Genomic DNA, 10419 nt, shown 5'->3' with positions numbered 1-10419 from the left:
CTGACTTCTGATATTTCAACTGTTCTTCCTTGTTCTCCAGGTGGATGCCTGATTACTAATACTTCAACTGTTCTTCCTTATTCTCCAGGTGGACGCCTGACTGCTAATACTTCCATTTCTCTTCCTTGTTCTCCAGGTGGATGCCTGATTGATGTTTCTTTCATTGCTCTTCCTTGTTCTCCAGGTGGACGCCTGATTGCTAATACTTCCATTACTCATCCTTGTTCTCTAGGTGGACGCCTGACTGTTGGGGATAATACCACTGGGGGAGTCTCCTTTCTTTCCCTCCTTCAAATTCAATTTTTTTTCTTAACACTGCTGGGGATAAAAGTGTTATCTTCTTGGGATAACGTTGTTGAGGATAACACTTCTGGGGAATTTTATCCCTTCAAATCGATGCTTCATTCTTCTGGAAGCTGCTGGGGAGGATAATGGCTCTTTGCTTTTCTGAGCACAAATGTCATCCCTTTGTTCTATCTGCTGGGGATCAACTTCCTCCATTGGAAGCTTATTATGTTGGGGGCAACCCTGGTTCAAAGACCACTTCCTTGGTGCTATCTTTATTCTTCCCCAAATGGGTACCTGATTTCCAGAAAATTTTCTAACTGAAAGAAAATTTTCTTCCCCAGTTTGCATTTTCCCTTATGGTCTTCACTGCCATTCCCTTTACCTGTTTCAAACCAAACAAAATTTGTTAGTTTAAAACCCCGGTGGTTGGTTATGATACTCATACTGGGATGGTTTTTCCCTTTCTCCCTTCCCCACTCTATGTTGTCCGACCCTCTTGGAACTTGGTCGAAAATCTGTCGGGGATGCTCCTACATCTCGATGATCTGCCGGGGGCCCTCTTGGAATTAGGTCCACAATTTTCTCAACTGTTGTTTTCCTGTTTTTCTCTAACTTCCCTTGGAAATTTGGTTCTATTGGGATCTAGGCCCCTTTCATCATTTGGTCTTGCGACCAACTTCTTTTCTCTTTATTGCCTTATCTTTGGCATGTCCTATTCGCATTTTGCTTTGCATCATTTTGGCAACTGGTAGTAAGCTCTGAAAATCCTTTTCAAAAACAAACTGCTGGGAAGGTAAAGTCTTTTAAACCAAGAAATGAAAAAGTGATGATTTCAAAAAATAGAAAAAGAAGAAGTCTTTCTGAACAAATGCTAGGGAAAAGTAAAGAAAAGAACTTATCTGAATGATATAACCGATTCCAACGATCATATCGCGCATTCCGGATTAATCAACCCAGTCTATTTGTATCAATCAAATTCCAGACGGCCTCATGTTGCTGGGGATAAACAGGCACTCAACTCTTTGCCAAATGCGGATCCTTCCCGCCAATCTTGTCTTGTCGCCTCATAGTGCCCTTCGAGGAGTTTTCACTAATAAGACTCTCTCATTTCTCTCAACTCCCGTCGCCTTATGGTGCCTCTGAAGGTTTTCACCGATAAGACTTTCTCATTTTATTTTATTTTTTAGCTGGGGATTGGAGTGTTGCCGATATGACTCTCTCTGTTGGGGATTCTTTCGGCTATCAATTCATTTCCAGCTTATGATCTTCTTCTTTGCTGGGGATCAGAGTGTTATTCCCGATTTCCATTTGAATTGACTTAGCAATTCTCAGATACTGATCGGGAGGTCTTTTTTGGACATCAATAGGGGTTTTTGTGTATGGCTGAAAGGAGAAGGGGGTATCCAAAGTTCAAAAATAATTTTTAGGGGTAAAATAGTACAACTCTTGGAATCAAACTTTCTTGACAAAATTACAAGCGCCAACTTCTGCCCCAGTTTTTCTTGCTCGGGGATTTTTATTTTGTCACACTATGTTACCTTATGCACACTATGTTACACTATGACCGAGCCGTGAGGCGCCTACGTATCCTTCTTTGAGGAATCAGGTCAAACGTAGTTCCCAATTTTTTTTTTCTTTTTTTTTTTTGACTTTTCTTTTGTTCTTATTATCATTACTTTTTTCGTTTTCATTACTGATTCCAAAAGAGGGGTATGAAAGAGTAAATAAGGCTCAAAAGGGGAAGAAAAAGTCAAAGTGTTTGGATAGAAGAAAGAATTGCCTCCGTCATTTCATTCTCTAATAAATGCTAAGTACAAACAAACAACAATTATAATTACCAGAAATCATAATATCTCTTAACTGCGTCAGAATTGATAGCCATGTCGACGCATTTCCCTTCGATATCTGTTGATCATAAAGCGTCATCGGGCTTGCTCTGTTTAGATTGCGATAATCAACACACACCTCGGATTTTCCGTCTTCTTCTTCTTATTATTATTATTATTTTTTTCATTGGCACCACATTAGCCCACCAATCAGGATATCGAGCGGCCCGAATAACCTTAGTATTCAGCTGTTTGGTCACTTCTTCCTTAATCTTCCCACTCACGTTGGTTTTGAACTTCCTCAATTTTGCTGGACGGGGGGTAATGCCGGGTCAGTGGGCAATTTTTGAACCACTAGATTGGTGCTTAAGCCCGGCATGTCGTCGTATGACCATGCAAAATGTTTTGAATTCAGTAAGTGCTTTGATTAGTTCTTCCCTGATGTTTGGTTCCATGTGGATGCTTATCTTAGCTTCCCTGATGTCATCCGCATCCCCTAGATTGACGACTTTCGTGTCATTTGAGTTGGGCTTTTTTTTTTTTTCAAATTGGCTCAACTCTCTGTTAATTTCTTCGAAGGCTTCATCCTTATCGTATTCCGACTTATCATCACAATCTTGTACTATAAGTTCGAAATCAGATTGATTTTTTTTAGACTAGGTTGAAGATCCGTCGTGCATGCCATGTCATTAGAACCAGTAGAAAGAGAACTGTTCAGAAGAGAAAAATAAGGAGAAAAATTAAAACAAAATAAGGAATGAGAAAAGAAAAAAAACTTTCACTTTATTAAAATACGGGATAGCAAGGTTTCACACTTTGGCGAGCACAGGAAAGATCTGGATTACAACCCTGGAATAATCCAGACAACAAAAAGAAAATCAGAGCGCACTACCAAGACTCCCTTCGTATAGGAAGAGGAGTAGCCATTCAATTGTTGATTTTTGCTTTCAACCCCACAAACTGCACATCTGCCTCGTTGGACCCTTTTCCCAACACCATAATTGGCTTGGCATCCACCTTTTCCAACTATACCACCGCTTTTCCACTGGTTAACATTTCTTTTGAACCGACACGGATCATCATCACTGTTTGTGAGGGTTTCTTTGGCTTCCCTCCTTCGTGCATTAGCTCAATCATGTGGGTTTCAAGGTGTGCTGGCAACAGGTTCTGATTGATGTTGGGTGCCTCTGGTGTCTGAACCTCAATCTTGTTGGTGTCAATAAGATTCTGTACTGCATGTTTCAACTTCCAACATTTCTCGGTATCATGTCCGGGAGCCCCCGAACAATACTCACAGCTTACCGAGTGGTCCATATTTTTGGGAAGGGGATTTGGCAATCTGGGCTCAACAGGACTCAACAAGCCTAACTGCCTTAATTTGTGGAACACGGCAGTATAGGTTTCCCCCTAACTCAGTGAATGTTCTTTGTATTTTTTCATTTCTGAAAGCCTGATTTCCCCGGAAACCTACCCCTGGAGGGTTCTTGTAGGCTCTTGGTGGTGAATAGGTGTTTTGCAGTGGTGTATGTGTGTTCTGGGGAGCCGGTGCGCGCCATTGCGAGCGAACCGGAGGCTGAGTATATGTTTGGGCTTGGTTAATGGAAGAATGGGGCTCTGTAAGGTGATAGTAGTGTTGGGATGAATTGTGGTGGTAAGTTGATTGGCGAGGTCGTTGTTGATTATAGTAAGGCGGTGAACCTCTGGGTCCCGACCAAATTCCTGAACCAACTACCGCTGCTTCCTCTCTCTTCTTTCTTCCGATTTCTCCTACCCTGCCTTGAATAGCTTGAGTAGCTGCCTTAATTGCTGAATAGCTCATAATTTTATTTGTCTTGAGGCCTTCTTCCACCATACCTCCCATCTTCACTACCTCGTTGAATGATTTCCCTACCGCTGAAACCAAATGGGCATAGTAAGTTGGTTCCAAGGCTTGGAGGAAGTAGTCTACCATTTCACTCTCCTTCATAGGAGGATCCACTCTTGCTGCCTGTTCTCTCCACCGGAAGCCATACTCTCTGAAACTTTCATTGTGTTTCTTCTCAAATTTTGTCAAAGATAGTCGATCTGGGATGATTTCCAGATTGTATTGGAAATGGTGTGTGAATGCCTGTGCTAGGTCATCCCAGGTGTACCATCTCCCATGGTCCTGGCGTGTATACCACTCCAAAGCTGATCCGCTTAAACTTTGACTGAAGTAAGCCATCAATAATTCGTCCTTTCCCCCAGCTCCTCGCATCTTGCTGCAGAAACCCCTTAAGTGGGTTACTGGGTCGCCGTGCCCATTGTATAGGTCAAATTTAGGCATCTTGAAACCAACTGGTAATTGTACATTTGGGAACAAGCACAAATCCTTGTAAGCTACACTGACTTGCCCACCTAATCCCCGCATGTCTCGGAATGATTGTTCTAGACTTTTGACCTTCCTGAACATTTCTTCTTGTTCAGCATTTTTGGCTGGCTTGTCAATTTCGGTTGGGATATCAAAACGAGGAGCAGTTGAATGGATTTCGGAGGCTTTGAGGGTGGGCTCCGGGGGGTAATATTGGTTGTCCTGGGCCTGGAATGTAGGCTCACTAGGAGATTTGTGGAATGTAGCCGGGGGAGGTGCTACGAAAACAGGAGTCACAGGTGGAGGAAAGTATGAAACTGGTTTTGGAGGTGGAGACTGCGGTGTCTGAGAGGTGGTTCCTCGGTAGTGTTGGTAAATGGGGAAATTTGGGGATAATTCAGTGGTAATATTATCCTGAGTTTGGGTCATTGATGGAGCAGGGTTAGTTGGGTAAGATAGGGGTAACTGCCCTGTAGACCAAGCCTGGTACATTTCAGCCATTTGCTGTTTGAGTTTAAACATCTCTTCTTTCATTTTCCCGACATCCATCTCCTCTAGCTCAATACCTGTGTCAACATCTGGGATAGACATACTTTCGGGTATTGGTCCTTTTGATCTCGTGTGATAATGATAATATGCCAGTATACTCTTTAGAGAAACTAACTGCTTGAATTCTGGAAATGAACAAACTTGTTAGTTTTGAGAATTTAACACATATATAATTACACGTTGAGATGCAATGCTCCTAGACAAATATCCCCTTTCTATTATGCATTTGCTCGACTGCTTGTGTCGTCCCAGTTTTCTTGAAAATTTTATTCACTTATATTTTATTTTATTTTATTATATATATATTTTATTGTGGTGGTCGAATCTTATGGAGATTGCCTACGTATCATGACCCCGCATGAATCAGACCTTGCGTAGTTCGGACCAATAAAAGATGAACAATACTAATCATTTTTTTTTCAATTTTCATATTAAAATAAACTGGGTTTCAATGGTTTGAAGATGACCTACAAACTCGAAAATCAAACAACCCACATATTTTAATCAAAAGATTTACAAACTCAAAAACAAACGGCCAGCTTCCTTTCCCCGTTTGACAAATGCAACCAAACGATTATTTTTGCAAATGTGGCCCCTTCCAAATTTTGAGGCCGGAGAGGATTATTTTATGACACTTTAAAAACTTGTCCATTCTTTTACGAAAATAGTCTTTCGACAACTGAAAGATACTCTAGGGCTATTTCGGCAAGAACGGTTTAAGACACTGTCGAAGCTAGCTCGACTTATTTTTGACTAAAAAAAAATTCACCTGACCATTGACTCTTTGTTTTTTTTCTCAAATTACAATAAAAACCAGGTGTTGCAACACGGCCCTTCAGCGCCTCGGGGACGAAGATTTTTTAAGGCTGTGTGGGTCAACTGAACCAAATTTTAAAAAATGACCCAAAGGTGGCTGTTTATGCAAAGTCAGCCTTCCGGCGCCCCTTTCGGGAACATTCGGCTATGTCTTGATAAAACAGCGTCACCCCACTTCTTTATGACAAAACTAAAATTTGACATATTTTTTTTGGCTATTTTGTTTTAGCAAAAAGTGGAGGCTGGACACTGCCCGGCTTATTTATGAAAAAATTAAAATTTTGACATGTTTTTTATTTATTTATTTATTGGTTTTTGGCTTATTTTAGCAAAAAGGGGTTGGACCCGATGAGGGTTGCCTACGTATCTCACATCCGGTGAGAATCAAACCCGCGTAGTTCGGGCAGGTCATGATTAAAGTAAGTAAACTAATTTTAAATTATTATTATTGAATTTGTAAAAGAACTGCTTTGAAAGAAGAAATGAAGTATATATTTTTTTTGAATTTTTGATTGATTTTCTTTTTGAAAGAAAGACTTCTAAGAATTCCTTTTCTTTTGATTTGAACTTTGAGAATTTCAAAAGTAAAAGGAAGATTTTTTTTTTGTTTTTTTCTTATTCTAATAAGAAAGAAAATATTTTTTTGGAATTTTACCTTTAATAAAAGAAATGCTTTCTAAAAAAAATTATTTTTTTGAATTTTGAATTTTCTTTTCAACTTTTAAAGAAGAAGGAAAATATTTTCGAATTTGTTTTATTTTATATATATATTTATAATAATTAAAAAGACTTTCTTAAAGAAGTCAATAATGGAAAATATTTTTGAATTTTTTGTTTTGAAAATTGGGAGTCTAAAAAAAACTTTTCTAGACTTTTTGGCAGGACAAATATTTTTGCAACAAATAAAGATATATATATATTTTTGGAAATAAAGAAAAACTTTTTGGATTTATATATATATATATATATATATATATATATATATATATTTGCAACAAATAATAAAACCACTTTCAACGCGACTCTTTTTATTTTATTATTTTGAATTTTTCAGAAACGAATAAAAAAACTATTTTAAAAGTAAGACTCTTTTTCATTGTCATTTTCAGGGGAAGACAAACTATTTTCCTTTATATATATATATATATATATATATATATATATATATATATATATATATATATATTTTTTTTTTTTTTTTGAAAAATAAGAACGATTTTTTTTCTTTCTATTTTTTCTTTGGTTTTAATAAAACAAACTAATAAGACATTTTTTTTTCATTTTCTCAAAATTTCGGCAGAGTTTTGACAGTATTTGGGCATTGTTTTTTTTTTCAAAAATAAACAGTCAATTCCCTAACCGCTATTTCTTTTTTTTCAATTTTAAAATATTATTCATGATATTCAAAAGTCAGTCAACACACAAATCCGGATCAAATAAATGCGCAAGTAGCAGCAAGTAAGATGCATCAGGATGGTCATTTTTTTTGGTACACCTGTCCTAGACAGACCCAACCCCTGTGTTGAGTCTCCAAAGTCAAATGCACGTGATGCAAACAATCGCTCCTACTAGGGATCCGGCATGAAGCTGAGTTATTCTAAGTGAAAAAACCTGAGGCATATTGATCTAGCCCTGGCTTACCCAAACGGACAGTTTGAGCCGAAGCGGGGGCAACGTACCGGGAGCACGAAAGTCTACCCGGCCTAGTTACTTGTCCCAACTTCGTCTTATTTGGTATGACTTTAACAGAAAGGTGGGCCACGCGCACGTGTGCACCATAAATTTAGAAGACTCAGAAAGAAGGGGGTTTCGTAGCAGTTGTATATATTCATAATTCAAATAATATTAAAGCGGTAAAAGTGTCATTTAGCACATTGGGCATATATCATGTAAAAAAATCAGATAATAAATAAAGCCAACTATAACAATTATTTTAAGCTCGAATTCTTGAACCCTGAACCAGAGGTTCTGGGTATAGTCCCCAGCGGAGTCGCCAGAGCTGTCGCACCTCCTTTTTTCCGCCCCCGCGGGGGCGCGTGGGGAGTTTTCTCCAATTAAAGGACAGTCGAAACGGGATTTGTTTATTTGTTTCAGAGTCGCCACCTGGGAATTTTAAGGTGTCCCAAGTCACCGGTTTTAATCCCTGAATCGAGGAGAATATGACTCTGTTTGTTATTCTGCGAACCAGAAATCCTGAGTAAGGAATTCTGTTAATTCGGGAGAAGGTGTTAGGCATTCCCAAATTCCGTGGTTCTAGCACGGTCGCTTAACCATTTTTATACTTGGCTTAATTATCTTGATTTACTAAATACCCTTTTTCTTGTTACCTGATTTTATTACCGCTTTTGTTTAGATTGTTTACAATTATAGACCTTCCTTGAAACGAATCACGCGTACGTATATTCATATTATATATTTTTTATAAATGTAAAGAATCGTGTCACGCATACGTGTACACAATACGATTGATAATATTTTTTATATTTTTTTTATAAAAATATATTATGGCCGAAATTGCGCGTGCTTAAAATAAAATTACGAACATTCGTCACTCTTGTATGATTAAATAGTGAACTGCACATCTCGGGTTATATGAAATTAATTTAATATCCTCCGAAGAACCCCCTTTTATTAAAAGTTTGCTCGAAGTTGCGCGAACGCATACTCCAATTTTATTTTCAAGATCGCAATTATGTCACGCGAACATGTACACAATCCCGATGATAGATTAATTGAGAGCACCTATAGCATACTATAATATGATGCCCACCTTTCTTTACAAAACTCCATTTTCCTCACCGAATAACAACAATACAGGTACACAGTACTATTTTCATGCAAAAGAAATCAAATAAATCTTAAATCAAGAAACTTTGACCTTTCAAATGCTAATACCGAATTACTCAATTCACTATATGACCATCTAATAAATCATTTTTTTATTTCTTATCCAAATCTTACCTAACCAAATCCCATTTCATAGCGAGAATAAGTAGAATACTCATACCTCAAATTGATTTAAAAAAAATAACTAATTCAATACAAGAAAACATCCAAAAATTACTAACTAAAGAAAACGGAACGGAGGAAGTATTTAATTTAAACAAACCAGCTAAAACGAATATAATACTGCATTTGAACCAATAGACAAAGAAAGGACCTTTATCGCCGAATATTCAACTGCTAAGATTTGTTTAGATCAACAAGGATCCCAGACCGTGTTACGACCGGATGTTTGTCCGAACCTCGTCGGCGACCGGCGACGGACTCAAACTCCTCAACAAGGTTTCAAGTTTGTTCTTCACAAGAAAATACTCATGTTTCGTGTGCTGCAGACATTGAACACACCCTCCAAAATTCCTTTGTTCACAAATGTTTCTGAAAACTATACAAGCATTCGTTACTCTTTGTGCACCTACGTTGGAACTGCTACCCTTGAATTGATAATCTTTTCTTTTTGTGGTGGGCGGCTCCAAGATTGGCGAGAAAGAGAGAATTCAATGTTAGGGTGTTTTTCAGTGTTTAAAATCTGATCCTCTCTCTTGATGCAGCTCTCGGTTCTTTTTGTGTGTTAGCTGCTAGTTCTTCCCAGAAGAAGAGAATAATGATGGAGGATGGGGGGGGGGGGGGGGGCTCTCGATAGAGACGCAAATCTAGAGGGAGGGCCTTTCTTGCGCAGCTTTTGCTTCTTCTTTTTTTCCTTTTTTTTCAGCGTTTTTTTTTTCCCGTTCTTTCTCCTTCTCCTTCCTCCGTTTTAAGCTCTGATGATCAACCATTTAAAGGGCACTAATTAGTGTTATTTTCACTACCAAATTATCCTTTTCATTCTTTAATTGTCCATTAACTTAGTGCTTTTACCTAAATAGCTAGTGCACCACTATTATTTGTTAGCAGCCCCTATTCAATTATTGATGTTGAATTCCCAAATTATCCTATAAACACTAACTAACTCTAAGTAGTAATTATCACAAATAATTAAATACCAAACTAAAAGAAAATCACAAAAATTTGACATTAAACACTAAAATGCAAAAATACGTTATTTTTTGTAATTTTTCATTTTGTAAAATAACAATTTACTAAATTAACCCGAAAAATATAAAAAATCAAATCCTAAGTGCAGATGCTATATTTTTGTATTTTTTTAATGCATTAATAAAATTAAACATGCACATAAAAACATGCAAACAATCAGGAAATCCGTACAATATTTCCTAAAAATAACACATAATTAAAGAAAAGACCTAATTTCCGGGATTATTTTGGAGTAATTTGTATGAGGCAAAAATCACGTGCTCACACTTACTAGTGGTCCAATGATAATATAGTAAAAATGTGAGGTGGTAGGGAATTTTATTAAAACAATAATTATAATTCATAAAGCCAGATAGCAGGTAAACATCTTCCCAAATAATAATGGATTTCCAAAGATTTACTTTTTATTATCTTTATCAATTTATCTCCGGCCAGGAAAGGCAAATGTCAACATTTATAAATCTCAAGCAACAATACAAACATGCGCATATCATACCGAGGTCATACGACCCGATCCAACATAAATGTAAAATGTGCACTGCCGAGGGTCGAACGGCGCGAACCATAGATGCATCT

The sequence above is a fragment of the Nicotiana sylvestris genome, chromosome 12 (genome assembly GCF_000393655.2).
Source record: "Nicotiana sylvestris chromosome 12, ASM39365v2, whole genome shotgun sequence".
NCBI lineage: Eukaryota > Viridiplantae > Streptophyta > Magnoliopsida > Solanales > Solanaceae > Nicotiana > Nicotiana sylvestris.
The sequence above is the reverse complement of the archived record's forward strand: the minus strand, read 5'-3'. Positions refer to the sequence as shown.